Here is a 13,681-nt window from a genome sequence, read left to right as displayed (position 1 = left end):
AAGAAAGGGAATACTAAAACTGGGGAAGTTGTGATTGGATGGTACTGCATTGTGAAACAAGGTGAAGGTTTAAAAGGCAACATGAAAAATGGTGTAAGCAAGGATGGTTGGCAGATAAGAGTGGGTAGTGTTAGTGTAGTTTTGGCTCTGTTTCCTTTCTCCTATCTCATGCATTTAATTTCTTCATCCTACTATTTCATACTTCTTTTCTGCGGTCTGCATTATGCTGCTTGCAGAATGGAATAGTTTGGTTCACCGCTAAATGCACGTTCGACAAAAATGCGCCAATGAAACCGGCAAGAAAACCGTGAGGTCGAAATTGCGCCGATGAATGTGCACAGAAGCGCGCCGAAAACAGCGCGCCTTCAGCAAACAACTAATAACAACCTAATGACCCTAACCCTAACCCTGAACCTAACCTTAACCCTATCCTTACCTTAACTTAAATCTCGCTTTTGGGGCACGCTTTTGCGGGCGCGTTTATGATGTCACGGTGTCCTCGCCGCGGTTTCGTCGGCGCGCTTTGGTCGTGCTCGCATTTGTCGGGTCACTGAATACTTTGAGGCTATGTATGTTAAAACTAGTGCCTCCTTTGAAATGTGTATAATTTATGTACATCAAGGATTAATGTCTGTCTTTGGAACAACAACTTTCTCATTGTCTACAGAATCTTTTTGAGTGCCTATGAAGATTATTTAGCTGTGTGGGGCCATAATCCCTTTCCAAGTTTGTTTGCTTTGTTTTCAGGCATTTTTGGCTTCCAGTCATCTCAACTAAGATCTTGTGCTTTTGAATCCGTTCCCAGTGTTTTTATCGTTTCCCACACAAATGCCCTCTATTGACTGTTGTGTGTTCCCTTTACACCCACATGAATTGTATGATGCAAAAGCAGCATCTTTTATGTCACAATCACAAAAGCTCTTTGTAATAAATCTAAATTTATTCCAAAAGACAGACCGACTAGAATAACAGAGAAGGCAGAAATAGGAATGTACAGCACTGTTGTGGCCCAGCAGGAGCCGTTGGACCTGGCACCAGACTCCGACAGCGAGGGGCCCTATGAGTCGGCTCTGGAGGATGTGGAGGACCCTGGACAGGGCTCCGACTCCGAGCAGGGCGCAAAGAGGCTGGTTGGCACCAGGAGGCGCCTGAGCCTTGGACCAGTGGGGAGGAGACAAGGGAGAGTGATCCGGACGTCAGTAATGGGGAGGAGCCAAGGGAGTTGTTCCTAGATGCACGCCATCGAAGAGCTAATAGGCGTAAAGAACAGTTGCGCAGTTACAGGAGGTAATTGCACTCAGCTGGTGTAATTAGGCTCCTCTCAAGACTATAAAAGGAATGCTTGTGCACACACCCCTTTTGCAGGAGTCAACGCATTCACTAATGTTGGAGAACTGTAATGTTAGCTTGGCAGGCTGGATTGCTGCCAAGGACCTGCCTGTCTGTGAATAAATTCCGTAAAGTATCTTTGGCTCGGCGTGCTTTGGTGTGGGATGGGGGGGGTGGGGGTGGTCAGAACACATCACTAAACTTGATCTAATCAAAAAACTTAAATAAGTAGTAGTACTTGGTAACTAAGACAATACGATGTGTTATGCTTGCTTCTCTTTGTCGTATGGTTGTTCTTCCGTCTTCAAATCTCTGGTAGCCTTGGTGGATTCAACGTCCACCATGTCGATTGATCTTCTGCCAAGGTTTCCTGGGAAGTGGTGTCAATATCCAGGGACTTCAGAAAGGCTTTCAGTATGTCTTTGTATCGCTTTCCTTGAGACAGCTCACCACGGAGGAGCTGCTTAGCGAGACGGTGGTCTGGCATCCTTGCAACATGGCTTGCCCATCGTATGTGGGCTTTCAATCAGCAGGGTGTGAACTGGTATGACAGGCCTGCTCTGGGGGGGGGGGACCTTCTGTGCCTGGCACCTGTGGGGAAAATAGGAGAAGAAAAGAGTATTGTATGTATTCACCATCTTGAATTACTTATAAGCATTATAAAGGGAGTTTACAAATAAACTCAGATAGTAACTAGCTACTGCATGAATAAAATGTATCAAGCTTCTTCTTACACTAGCTTTCATTTTCGGAAAGTGGCTTTAAGCCAACTGTTAAATATTGCCCCCAGATCTCTTTCATCTGCAATGTTTCTTTTCTTTGAAGGGCTGTTGCAAGGATTATTAAACAAATGCATAGGTAGGTGTTGTGGCCCAGCAGGTGCCGTTGGAGCTGCCACCAGACTCCGACAGCGAGGGGCCCTATGAGTCGGCTCTGGAGGATGTGGAGGACCCTGGACAGGGTTCCGACTCCGAGCAGGGTGCAGAGAGGCTGTTTGGCCACCAGGAGGCTCCTGAGCCTTGGACCAGTGGGGAGGAGACAAGGGAGAGTGATCCGGATGCCAGCAGTGAGTTGTTCCTGGATGCATGCCATCGAAGAGCTAATAGGCGTCAGGAACAATTACGCAATTACAGGAGGCAATTGCACTCAGCTGGCGGTCATTAGGCTCCCCTCCAGACTATAAAAAGGACTGCTTGTGCACACGCCCCTTTTGCAGAAGTCAACGCAGGAACTAATGTTGGAGAACATTATGGTGAGCTTGGCAGGCTGGATTGCTGCCCGAGTTTGTCTGAATTGTTGCCAAGGTTTATCTGAGTTGCTGCCAAGGTCCTTATCTGTTTGTTCTGCTTGGCTTTCAGCCACCGAGGTTTTGGTGTCTTGCTATTAATGTACATTCCAGTTAAGATTGTCTCAGCATTCGTTACTGGACGGAGGAGAGGGTCAGAACAGGTAGGGTTGTGAATATTAAATTGCTGCGTAAACAGTTACTAATAGTTTGCAAGATTTTCAATTTGACCTAATCTGAAGACAGCTTTGTTTTTAGGAGTTATGCAAGGCAATGTTTGTTTGTTTGGCAGCAATCCAACACCGTGGCCCGACAAAACCGCGCTCGTCAAAATAGCGGCGACAAAACCGCATCGCTAAAGCCGCGACGTCATCACCGCGGCAACAACAGCACAGCGACAGAAGGGCGCTTTAAAACAGCACGGCGGCAGAAAGCCGATTTAAATTAAGGTAAGGGTTAGGATTAGGTTTAGGTTAGGGTTAGGGTGCTGAGTGCTTCGGAAGGCGCGGATTTGCCCTCCGCAGTTATGTCGTCGCGCTAGGGTCGCCTTTTTCCTTAGCGCTTTGAATGGCGTGGATTTGCCCTCCGCGCTTATGTCGGCGCGGATAAGGGCTTTGCGGTTTTGTCAGTGAACCATCCAACACAGATAAGCCGTGGCAGCAATCCAGCCTACCAAGCTCACAATAATGTTCTCCAACATTAGTTCCTGCGTTGACTTCTGCAAAAGGGCGCGTGCACAAGCAGTCTTTTTATAATCTGGAGCGGAGCCTAATTACCACCAGCTGAGTGCAATTACCTCCTGTACTTGCGCAACTGTTCCTGACGCCTATTAGCTCTTCGGTGCTGGGCATCCAGGAACAACTCACTGCTGGCATCCGGCTCACTCTCCCTTGTCTCCTCCCCTCTGGTCCAAGGCTCAGGTGCCTCCTGGTGGCCAACCAGCTTCTCTGCGCCCTGCTCGGAGTCGGAACCCTGTCCAGGTCCTCCACATCCTCCAGAGCTGACTCATAGGAGATTCAGACCCTCACCACCCTTCAGGCTTTCCGCAAAGCCCTTAAAACCTGGTTGTTCCGACAGGCCTGGGGCTGATGAGTTCCCCGCCCCCGCTCGAATTGTGTGGTTGTTCAGTGTTTTTAAATTGTTGTAGTTGTTTGTCTGTTGTTTTTCCTCCTGTTTGTATTCCCCCCCCCCCTTACTTGGTTTGTGAGCCGCCCTGAGTCCCTCTGGGAATAGGGCGGCATAGAAATGCAATAAATCAAATCAAATCATAGGGCCCCTCGCTGTCGGAGTCTGGTGGCAGCTCCAACAGCTCCTGCTGGGCCACAACACTTAAATAAGAATAAAAGCGGTACATGAAACTAGATTATGAGTTTTAAAATATTAATGAAAAAAACATTACCTGTCAAAAACAATAAAGCTGTTACCCAAGATATTTCCATATTGTTCTTACATTGACGCCTTCACTTGCAATTTTCTTCGCTTTTGTTGGGACCATCATCTGTGTGATTTAGGCTTAGCCATTTTTTCACTGTAAGAGTAGGATCCCATTTCTGTAGAGGTAGGCCCATTGCATTAATGGTTATTGTGTTTGATATATTAGAAACAGTTAGGCAACATATATTCGCTGAACATATTCTGTTCATCTTTGAAAAAAATCTTTCCCGCTTGTGCTGAACTCACAGCAATTGTTCTGTTTTTAGCTCTTTGAACATTTTCAGGAATTGCATAGTTTGGGGAATTTCGTAAAACGTTTTTCACAAAATCTCGATAATCATTAATATCAATTTGGTAATGAAAAATGTCATTAAATATGAGCAATTGTTCTTCAGCTGTTTTCCATGGAACTAGTACTTCTTCAATATTCCAGTAATCTGGCTCCAAAAAATTGAGAAATTGTAATTGATTCCTATCTTGAAATTGGCTACAACTTTGCTTTTAAATGTTCACAGGCTTTTTTGCAAATTTATTGTGATGGTTTCGAAAAGTCTTTCCCGAGGAAGCCCGACAAATCGATTATTTTCTACAGATTTTATATTTTTGAACGTTTCTGAAGTAATTAATTCATCAACCTTTTTTTCATATGGACCCTTTGCCTTTCCAAGCATTTGAAATGCTTTAATAGATCTTAGCATGAGTTTTTCAGCCTTTATTATGTCTATATTGCTTGCTTGCAGTGCATTTGAAAGAAGAGAAATTTCATTTAAAATATTAATCATCAGGGCCAAATCAGTTATAAAATATATATTTTCAAGATGTGCAGCTAAGTTCTTTTCATTTGAATAAAAATAAATTTCCCCCAAGCAGAGCACTGGCACCATCGGAGCAAAATCCTATTAGTTTTTTTCTAGGTAGTTCTTAGTAAGCCCAACATTATTTAAACTTTCTATAACTGAAGAATATATTGTCTCTGGATCTTGTTTTTCCAATTCAACTAGCGCAAGGAAAATTGTTGGGGAGCAAACTGAATCTTCAACTTTTACGAAAACTATCAAAACTGGTTTACAAGCTAGCGTTGAGACTTCATCAATAATCAAACATATTTTCAGATTATGTTCAATAACGCTAGTAAATATTTTGGTTTTGATTTCTTTTGCAATGAAATCAACTATTTTCAATGCAGTTTCACGTGAATGCAATCCAGTGGTGGGATTCAGTCAGTTCGTACCCATCCGGGAGAACCGGTTGGTAACTTTCTAAGCAGTTCGGAGAACCGGTTGTTGGAAGAAATCTTTTGTTTTTTTCCCACTTTACAGAGCTAATCCTGTAAGGAAGGCAGGAAGGAAATATTCTGGTGTTGTTTCTAGCCTGATCTTTATTGACCTGCTTACAGAAACTGTCTCTCCGGTTAACCCTTATTACCATTGTAACAACTAAGGCGAAGTGCCCATCGACCTGAGTGACATTGACTTGACCACGCCCACACGATCACATGACCACAGAGCCCCGCCTACCCAGATGGTCATTAGGGCAGAGAACCGGTTGGTAAATTATTTGAATCCCACCACTGATGCAATCCTATTCCCATATCTTCTCCAATTGCAATTTGCAATTTTATCAAACCTTCCATGTTTGAAAATGACCTACAATATTTTGCCAGGCTGTAAACTGTATTAAATACTCTACAAGTAGAACGTAAATAGTTTTCATTCATCTTGCTGCTTTCTTCAAGTTGGAGTGGTTTTGCTTGTGACAGTTTTGTAGCATCCAAGTCCAAGTCCGATACAACTGATTCCAATTTTGGTTTCTTACTGAAAAAAATGTGTCAAACTCTGTTGCCTTTTCATCCTTTTAACGGCTGCTACTGCAAAAAAGTTAAAATGTTTTATTTTAATATATTTATTTATGGACATTAATATCCTTTATCTAAGATTACAAGACATTGTACAAAAACTTATTGAAAAGTGTGTGCATCAGTAACCAAGTGTGGGAAGCCAGCCCTCCCCTAGAAGAATGAAATACTTTATGGAATTTTTTTTTTTTAAAGGCAGAATATTTTAATTCTCAGAGGGAGAAACGGAGAAACATGTTTTTTTTAGAGGCAGAAAGCAACCCCCACTTTCTTAATTGCCACAGCAGATATTTTGTGCCCATTAAGAAAGATTGGGCCAGCCTATTCAGAAACCAAACTGAGGAGGCCATATTTTAGAAATGCAGATTTGGTCATCCATTGGTTGGAAGAAATGTCCATTTGGGTTCAGTTCCAAGACACTGGAAACATGGAGGCTGTTTGGAAAGATGGTTTAATGGTGGAGGTCCTGGTTTGAGATCCTGGGCAATTGAGCACATGGAAGAGAGAGGGAGATTTATACCCTCTCTTGGGCTTCGAATTTGAGCTTATCTTTTTTTTTTAAATTAAATTTTATTTATTTATTTATTTCCAAAACAAACATATATTGTAGAAAGTATATCAGCTGGTTACAAAAAGCTTTTGTGCATCTCTTCCACCGTCATCAAATATAATTCATATTAATTCAAATATCTTAACTCAAATATTTACAATATATTTTTTTTAATTTTTAAAAAAAGATTTTATTGGTAAAAAGAAAATACAACATCCATAACTTGTAAAAAACAATACAACTACATTTCGAGATATTCCCATACTATCAAATCATTATAAACATCAAAGGTTAGGTATCTTATTCCTTCCCTCCCTCTTCTCTTCCCTCATTTCTTCTTTTCCATACCCTTTTCTTCCCTCCCCCCCTTACTTCCTTCTCCCCTGCCTTCCCTCCTTTCTTTTCTCCTTTCCTGCTTTCCTTCCCCCTCCTTTCCCTCCCTCGGTCCCCCCCTCCTTCTCACATACCTTTCCTCCTTCCCTGCCTCTTTCCCTCCTCCTTCCTTTTCTCTTAATCTCCCTCCTTTCCTCCCTCCTTCCTTCCTTCCTTTCAACTCTCCTTCTCTCTTTCTTTCCCTCCCTCTTTCCCTCTTTACTACCCTCTTCTCTTCCCTCCCTCCTTCCTCCCCCAGTTTCTTCTCTTTCTTCTCTCCTTCTTTCTTCCCACCTAATATTGTTAATACAATATTAACATCATCATACCTCCACTTTTATTTGACTACAGTTATTTAAACATCCTTCATCCTTAAGTATACCAAGATTCAATACATAACCACATGCTGGCATTCCATTTACTTATTTATAAAATCCTCCATTAACATTAAGTCCTCCTATCCTGTTTTAGCTAAACATCCGTAATATTTAATACCAAAATTTTCTAATCCTCCATGTATATAATTTATTATCATTATCCTTTCTTTATTTAACTATATCCTATATCATAACATTTTCCCCCTATTAGCTAAAACTTAACTGTATATAGTTTTTTTTAAAATTATAATTATTATTATTGACTTACTTTGACTTAAGTCTTTAGCGTCGGTACGGCATCGCCAATCCCTTCGCTGTAGAGTCGCATGCATCCCGAATCAACGGGATCCATGATTCTAGGCTAAGTACTACTTGAGCTTGCCGGGCCCAAGAGTCGACAGAGCCCCTTCTGTTGGAAAACGGTGGGCACCTCGAGAAGGCAGGGGTTGTCTTGATAATGAGAGGCTATATTTTGCGCGTCAATTATCCTTGCCCACCAATTATTATTATTGTTATTAATAATCTTTATATATAGTCCAAAAATATTTCTAACTTTCCCTTCTCATATCCAATTATTACTTATCATAACAACTCAACATTGTATACATTACTATCATTATCGGTTCCACCACAAAACCGCGCCCGACTAAACCGCGCCCGACTAAACAGCGTCGCTGACGTCATCCACAGGGCGACAACAGCGCGGAGACAGAAGCACGCTGTAAACCCTAAACCTAAAATTAACCCCTAAACCTAAACCTAACCCCCCTAAATCTAATCCTAAACCTAACCCTTAACCTAACCCTAAACCTAACCCTTAACCTAACCCTAAACCTAACCCTTAACCTAACCCTAAACCTAACCCTTAACCTAACCCTTAACCTAACCCTAAACCTAACCCTAAACCTAACCCTAAACCTAACCCTTACCTTAAGTTGAATCGGCTTTCTTTCAAAGCGCTATTTAAAGCGCCCTTTCTCCGCGCTGGCTGTTGTCGCCCTGTTGATGACGTCAGCGATGCGGTTTAGTTGAGCGCGGTTTTGACAGGTCACGATCGTTATCAATTTTTATTTAACTATATCTATTACCAATGGATTTAACTAAGCTTATCCTATTGGTTGCAATCAGACTCCCATTGGGCTATGCAGTCTGTGTCCCAGGCTTGGTTGAATCTTGGTGGGAGATGATGTAATGAAGAGCCCTGAGTTCTGAAAGGGTGCTGGGCTGGTTTGGATCTTAAGGGCTAATCCCATCACCCTGGAGCTCAAGGCCTTTTGTCTTGTAGATAGGATGGCCCAGTCTTTCTGGGGTTATTATCCAGGGAGGTATAATATTCTGCCTTTTAAAATATTTCCTAGAATATTTCATTCTTGTAGGAGAGAGGTGGGTACTAACTTCCCACATACTCAAGACAAGATATTTTGAAACAAAGGCAGAATGGTAGGATTAGCCCTCATTGAAACATCCAACACAGGGCAAAGCCATTAAGCCATGTAGAAAGTTGGCACCCATCCCTCTGATTAAAAGAAATGTCCTTCTGGGTTCGGCTCCAAGTGGGGGAAAAGACACTGGAGACATGGAGGCTGCTTGGAAAGATGGTTTATTGTTGGACAGGACCACATGGCTTGAGCCCTGAACAGAAAAGGGGATCACATGCTTCAATGTTGGTGGAGAAGAAGAGAAGGGCTGAGGAAGGGGCTTGCTAGGCTTTTTATACTGTTTAGTCCCACCTCTCTGCTTCCTGTTCCTGTGTAAGAAATGTATCCTGATTGGTTGTCAGACTCTCATGGGGCCATGCAGGGGCAACTCTCTAGGCTGCGTTTTGAATCTAGGTTTGGTTGAGTTCTCAGATTCCATGTGGTCAGTTGGGGTCAATATTATCATGCTTTAATCCCATCCCCCTGGAGCTGAAGTGGAGAAGTCTTTATTATGTAAAGTGGACTAGCTTGGCCTTCTTAATGGCCCATTGACAAAGTGGGGATGGGCAGGAAGCTACAGGCAGCTATTCGGTCTTTTAAAACATGTTTCTTCCTTTTCACATCCAGAGAAATATTCTGCCTTTTCAATATTTCCTAGGATATTTCATTTTTCTGGGAGACGGCTGGGTGATAACTTCCTACAGGGCAAAGCCATTAAGCCATGTAGAAAGTTAGCACCCATCCCTCCTAAAAGAACGAAGTATTTTGAGAAATATTTAAAAAGGCAGAATATTATATTTCCCTATAGGAGAAACATGTTTCTAAAGACAGAAACTAAGAGCCGATACTAAGATGAGGCCAGCCTTTAGAAATGCAGATTTGGTAATCCGTTACTCCCAGCAGCAAGGTGGGAGTAATGAACACCATAGGAATTGCCCAGAAGCCCCTTCATTGCATTACTCTCAGGAAGTTCCTATGCAAAGCCCAAGAGAAAGTATAACACCACCACCCCCAACTCCATGTGGTTCTGCTTCAACATGAAACCATCTTTCCAATCCTTCATCCTTAAACCATCTTTCCAATCCGTTTTGTTCCCAGTGCCTTCCTTGGAACTGAACCAAGGGATATTTCTTCCCATGCAAGCAAGGACACGTGATAAAGAATACAAAGTTTTATAACATCTTACTACAATCACCAGAGGAAATTAAGAGAATAAAGGGTAGGCAATAATTAAGAATCGAAAGGAAAATATGTAAAAGATAAGCCGGTTGGGACAAGACAACGTTGAAAGAAATGTCCTTCTGGGTTCGGCTCCAAGTGGGGAAAAAGACACTGGAGACATGGAGGCTGCTTGGAAAGATGGTTTATTGGTGGACAGGGCCACATGGCTTGAGCCCTGTACAGAAAAGGTGATCACATGCTTCAATGTTGGTGGAGAAGAAGAGAAGGGCTGAGGGAGGGGCTTGCTAGGCTTTTTATAACCTGTTCAGTCCCACCTCTCTGTTTCCTGTTCCTGTGTAAGAAATGTATTCTGATTGGTTGTCAGACTCCCATAGGGCCATGCAGGGGCAACTCTCTAGCCTGTGTTTTGAATCCAGCTTTGGTTGAGTTCTCAGATGCCATGTGGAGAGTTGAGTAATATCCCTTCCCCTGCAGCTGCAGTGGGGAAGTCTTTATTATGTAAAGTGGGCTAGCCTGGCCTTCTCAATGGCTATTGACAAAGCGGGGATGGGCAGGAAGCTACAGGCAACTATTCTGTCTTTTAAAGCATGTTTCTTTCTTTTCACATCCAGAGAAACATTCTGCCTTTTCAATATTTCCTAGGATATTTCATTTTTGGGGGGAGAGGGCTGGATGATAACTTCCCACAACAAAAAAATAAGCTGGTATTATTCAACTAGAAAAAATATCACGATTCAAACAATATGTATAAATCAGATCAGTATCAGTATTAAGGATCCTTCCCATTCTGCATCAAGTAAACTTCAAAGAAAACTAAACAGCCTGGCAGGGAAAATCCGGTAGGAGAGAAAATCCCCGGTCCCGTGTAAGGGGGAAGCATTTTCGCTCCCAGACTAACTTTCTGTAAAGTTTCCTTGAGGCACAATGCGGATCTTTCCCATCCAGGAAGCATCGAAAATCCAGAAGGAGGGAACTCGGGTTTTTGAGACTCCAGACTAGCGTGTAATTCAGTGCCTGCAAAACCCCTTGCTTGCCACAAAGCCAGATTGCAGCAAGCAAGGGATTGGGGATGTGTGAATGAATGCACGCTAGCCTGGCCATTTCAGAGCCCGTATGCCGTAGACCAGTGGTCCCCAACCTTTTTATCGCTGCGGACCAGTCAGCCTTTGATAATTTTACCGTGGCCCGCTGAGCGCGCGCAGGGGTGGGGGGGCGTCTCCACATGCAGCAGCAAATATTTCATAATCAATATACACTAAGAGTGCATATTAAGAGTATATAATACACACGCAGAGAGAGAATATACAATATGCATTAAGAGTGCTTGTCTGTCTCTCTTCCTTCATGCACACTTCTCTATTTCAAAGTTTGAAATCTAAACAGAAAAGGGCATTTCAAATGTTTCATTTGGAGACTGGAGAAAACTTCAGACCTAAGGAAACTTCCTCATCTGTTGTTTTTAGCTAAAAGGTATATTGTTCCCCTTTTGATTTCTTTGAAATTCATACCCTGAGAGGATCTATGTAATAGATTAAAATCCGGGGGTCGGTGCAACTGCTTGTAGAATTCAGTCAGGGTTTTTTTTTTTGGAGGGGGGGCAGAGTTTGTCGCGGAATCATGCTAACAAAATCGAATTATTTCATTTATAGAGCCACTTATAGAGATGTGAGAAGACCCCGAGGGCTTTCGACCCTCTTTCCCAATCAGTCTCCAAAGCTTCTCCAGATCAGCCTCCCTTCTCTCCCCCCCCCCATGACCCCCATACTTGCCGTCTTGGTAGCCCTGCGATAAAATGAAAAGTGTTTTCCCCCCTCCTCACCCCGACTCACTTCAGACAATCGCATTCACACACACACACACAACCACGACTTCACCGCCACCTCCCTGGTCTCACACGTCCGCCCGGAGATCACGACATGACGCGGGGCGCTGACAGGGGAGGCCGGGTTGGTGGTGGTGGTGGTGGTTCGGGGAACAGCCTCTGCGGGAGATAAAAACGGCGGCCGCAGACGAGCGAGGGGAAAGCCCGGCGCCGGCGAGAGCTCGCGGGGAAGAGTGGGGGAGGAAACAACCACCTGGGCTTCTCACATTCCTCGCGGCGAAACCTCGCGATGGCACACGCCCACCAACCGCCTCTGAGAGAGGCTCAGTCCGGTGGCCCCGCTCCACACACCGTCCCAGGCACGCGCCCGGCCACCCCAGCCACCAATTTGCGTGCACTGCTCGCGCAACTGGAAAGGAACTGAACCAACACCCCTCCTTCATCCCACTTTACTTACTGATTGGACGACGTTGTCCCGTAGGCCTAGCGACTTTCCCTTAGGCCCCCGGCCGCTGCAGCGATCATGGCCCCCGGCCGCTGCACGGCCCGGTGCCAGATACTCCATGGCCCGGCACCGGTCCGCGGACCGGGGGTTGGGGACCACTGCCGTAGACCATTGAAACTAACCTGAGGCTTCTTTCGAATCGCTGGGATGTGGTTCTCGGATGTAGCTCGGCTGGGCTTTCAGACTGCAATTGCTCGGAGTCCTGCCTCTTTCTTTCAGCGACGTAGTAACACAGCGGGTGGACGGACTCAGGCGTTGCGACCCTCTAGCTCAGGGGTCTCCAAACCTTGGCAACTTTAAGACTTGTGGACTTCAACTCCCAGAATTCCTCAGCTGGCGAATTGAACTCCAATTCTGGGAGTTGAAGTCCACAAATCTTAAAGTTGCCAAGGTTAGAGACCCCTGCCCTAGCTAGCCCAAGGCTGGAGACCCCTGCGCCTAGCTAGCCCAAGGCTGGAGACCCCTGCGCCTAGCTAGCCCAAGGCTGGAGACCCCTGCGCCTAGCTAGCCCAAGGTTGCAGACCCCTGCGCCTAGCTAGCCCAAGGCTGGAGACCCCTGCCCTAGCTAGCCCAAGGTTGGAGACCCCTGCGCCTAGCTAGCCCAAGGCTGGAGACCCCTGCCGTAGCTAGCCCAAGGTTGCAGACCCCTGCGCCTAGCTAGCCCAAGGCTGGAGACCCCTGCCCTAGCTAGCCCAAGGTTGGAGCCCCTTGCCCTAGCTAGCCCAAGGTTGGAGACCCCTGCGCCTAGCTAGCCCAAGGTTGGAGACCCCTGCGCCTAGCTAGCCCAAGGTTGGAGACCCCTGCCCTAGCTAGCCCAAGGTTGGAGCCCCTTGCCCTAGCTAGCCCAAAGTTGGAGACCCCTGCGCCTAGCTAGCCCAAGGTTGGAGACCCCTGCCCTAGCTAGCCCAAGGTTGGAGACCCCTGCGCCTAGCTAGCCCAAGGTTGGAGACCCCTGCCCTAGCTAGCCCAAGGTTGGAGCCCCTTGCCCTAGCTAGCCCAAGGTTGGAGCCCCTTGCCCTAGCTAGCCCAAGGTTGGAGCCCCTTGCCCTAGCTAGCCTAAGGTTGGAGACCCCTGCCCTAGCTAGCCCAAGGTTGGAGACCCCTGCGCCTAGCTAGCCCAAGGTTGGAGACCCCTGCGCCTAGCTAGCCAAGGTTGGAGCCCCTTGCCCTAGCTAGCCCAAGGTTGGAGACCCCTGCCCTAGCTAGCCCAAGGTTGGACACCCCCGCGGTAGAGAGGGACAGAAGCACCGGGGCTAAATCCACAGACTCCTTAGCGCACTTGGGGAACCGTCAACCGTCCTTAAAGCGTCCAAATCACGAGCCTCCGAGGGGGCGGAGTTTAACTTCACGGCGTTGCCTGATAAAGGGGGTGGGGGAAAGGAGGGGGGCGGAGCAGAAGACGAACCAATGAGAGAAGCCGTCTCACGAAAGCCCAATCATAAGGTTTGTCTCGGTTTCGCCAGCCAGGCAGGGAGGGAGGGAGGGAGGGAGGGAAAAGGGGTGGAGCCGCTTCCCTTCGGGTTTATGGAGATTGTGATGGGCGCCGCCGCCG

The 13,681-nt window shown here is 45.7% G+C and overlaps 1 long non-coding RNA gene across 2 annotated transcripts; it reads right to left on the bottom strand.

Moving 5' to 3' along the window:
- Positions 1 to 1,511: 1,511 nt before the first annotated feature.
- On the bottom strand, positions 1,512 to 12,442 carry LOC148048387 (uncharacterized). 2 transcript variants are annotated; one of them, XR_015696081.1, is made up of 4 exons: positions 12,252 to 12,442; positions 7,471 to 7,690; positions 4,014 to 5,915; positions 1,512 to 1,920 (listed from the first exon to the last, which is right to left on the bottom strand). It is a non-coding gene; the product is annotated as an uncharacterized LOC148048387 (long non-coding RNA). The 2 variants fall into 2 exon arrangements; XR_015696080.1 differs by lacking the exon at positions 12,252 to 12,442 and having other exon boundaries at positions 7,471 to 7,832.
- Positions 12,443 to 13,681: the final 1,239 nt, after the last annotated feature.

This window comes from Thamnophis sirtalis, unplaced genomic scaffold (assembly GCF_051295495.1).
Source record: "Thamnophis sirtalis isolate CommonGarterSnake01/CBP01778 unplaced genomic scaffold, rThaSir2_p1.2 scaffold_3, whole genome shotgun sequence".
Taxonomy (NCBI): domain Eukaryota; kingdom Metazoa; phylum Chordata; class Lepidosauria; order Squamata; family Natricidae; genus Thamnophis; species Thamnophis sirtalis.
This window is presented reverse-complemented; position numbering and strand designations above follow the sequence as displayed.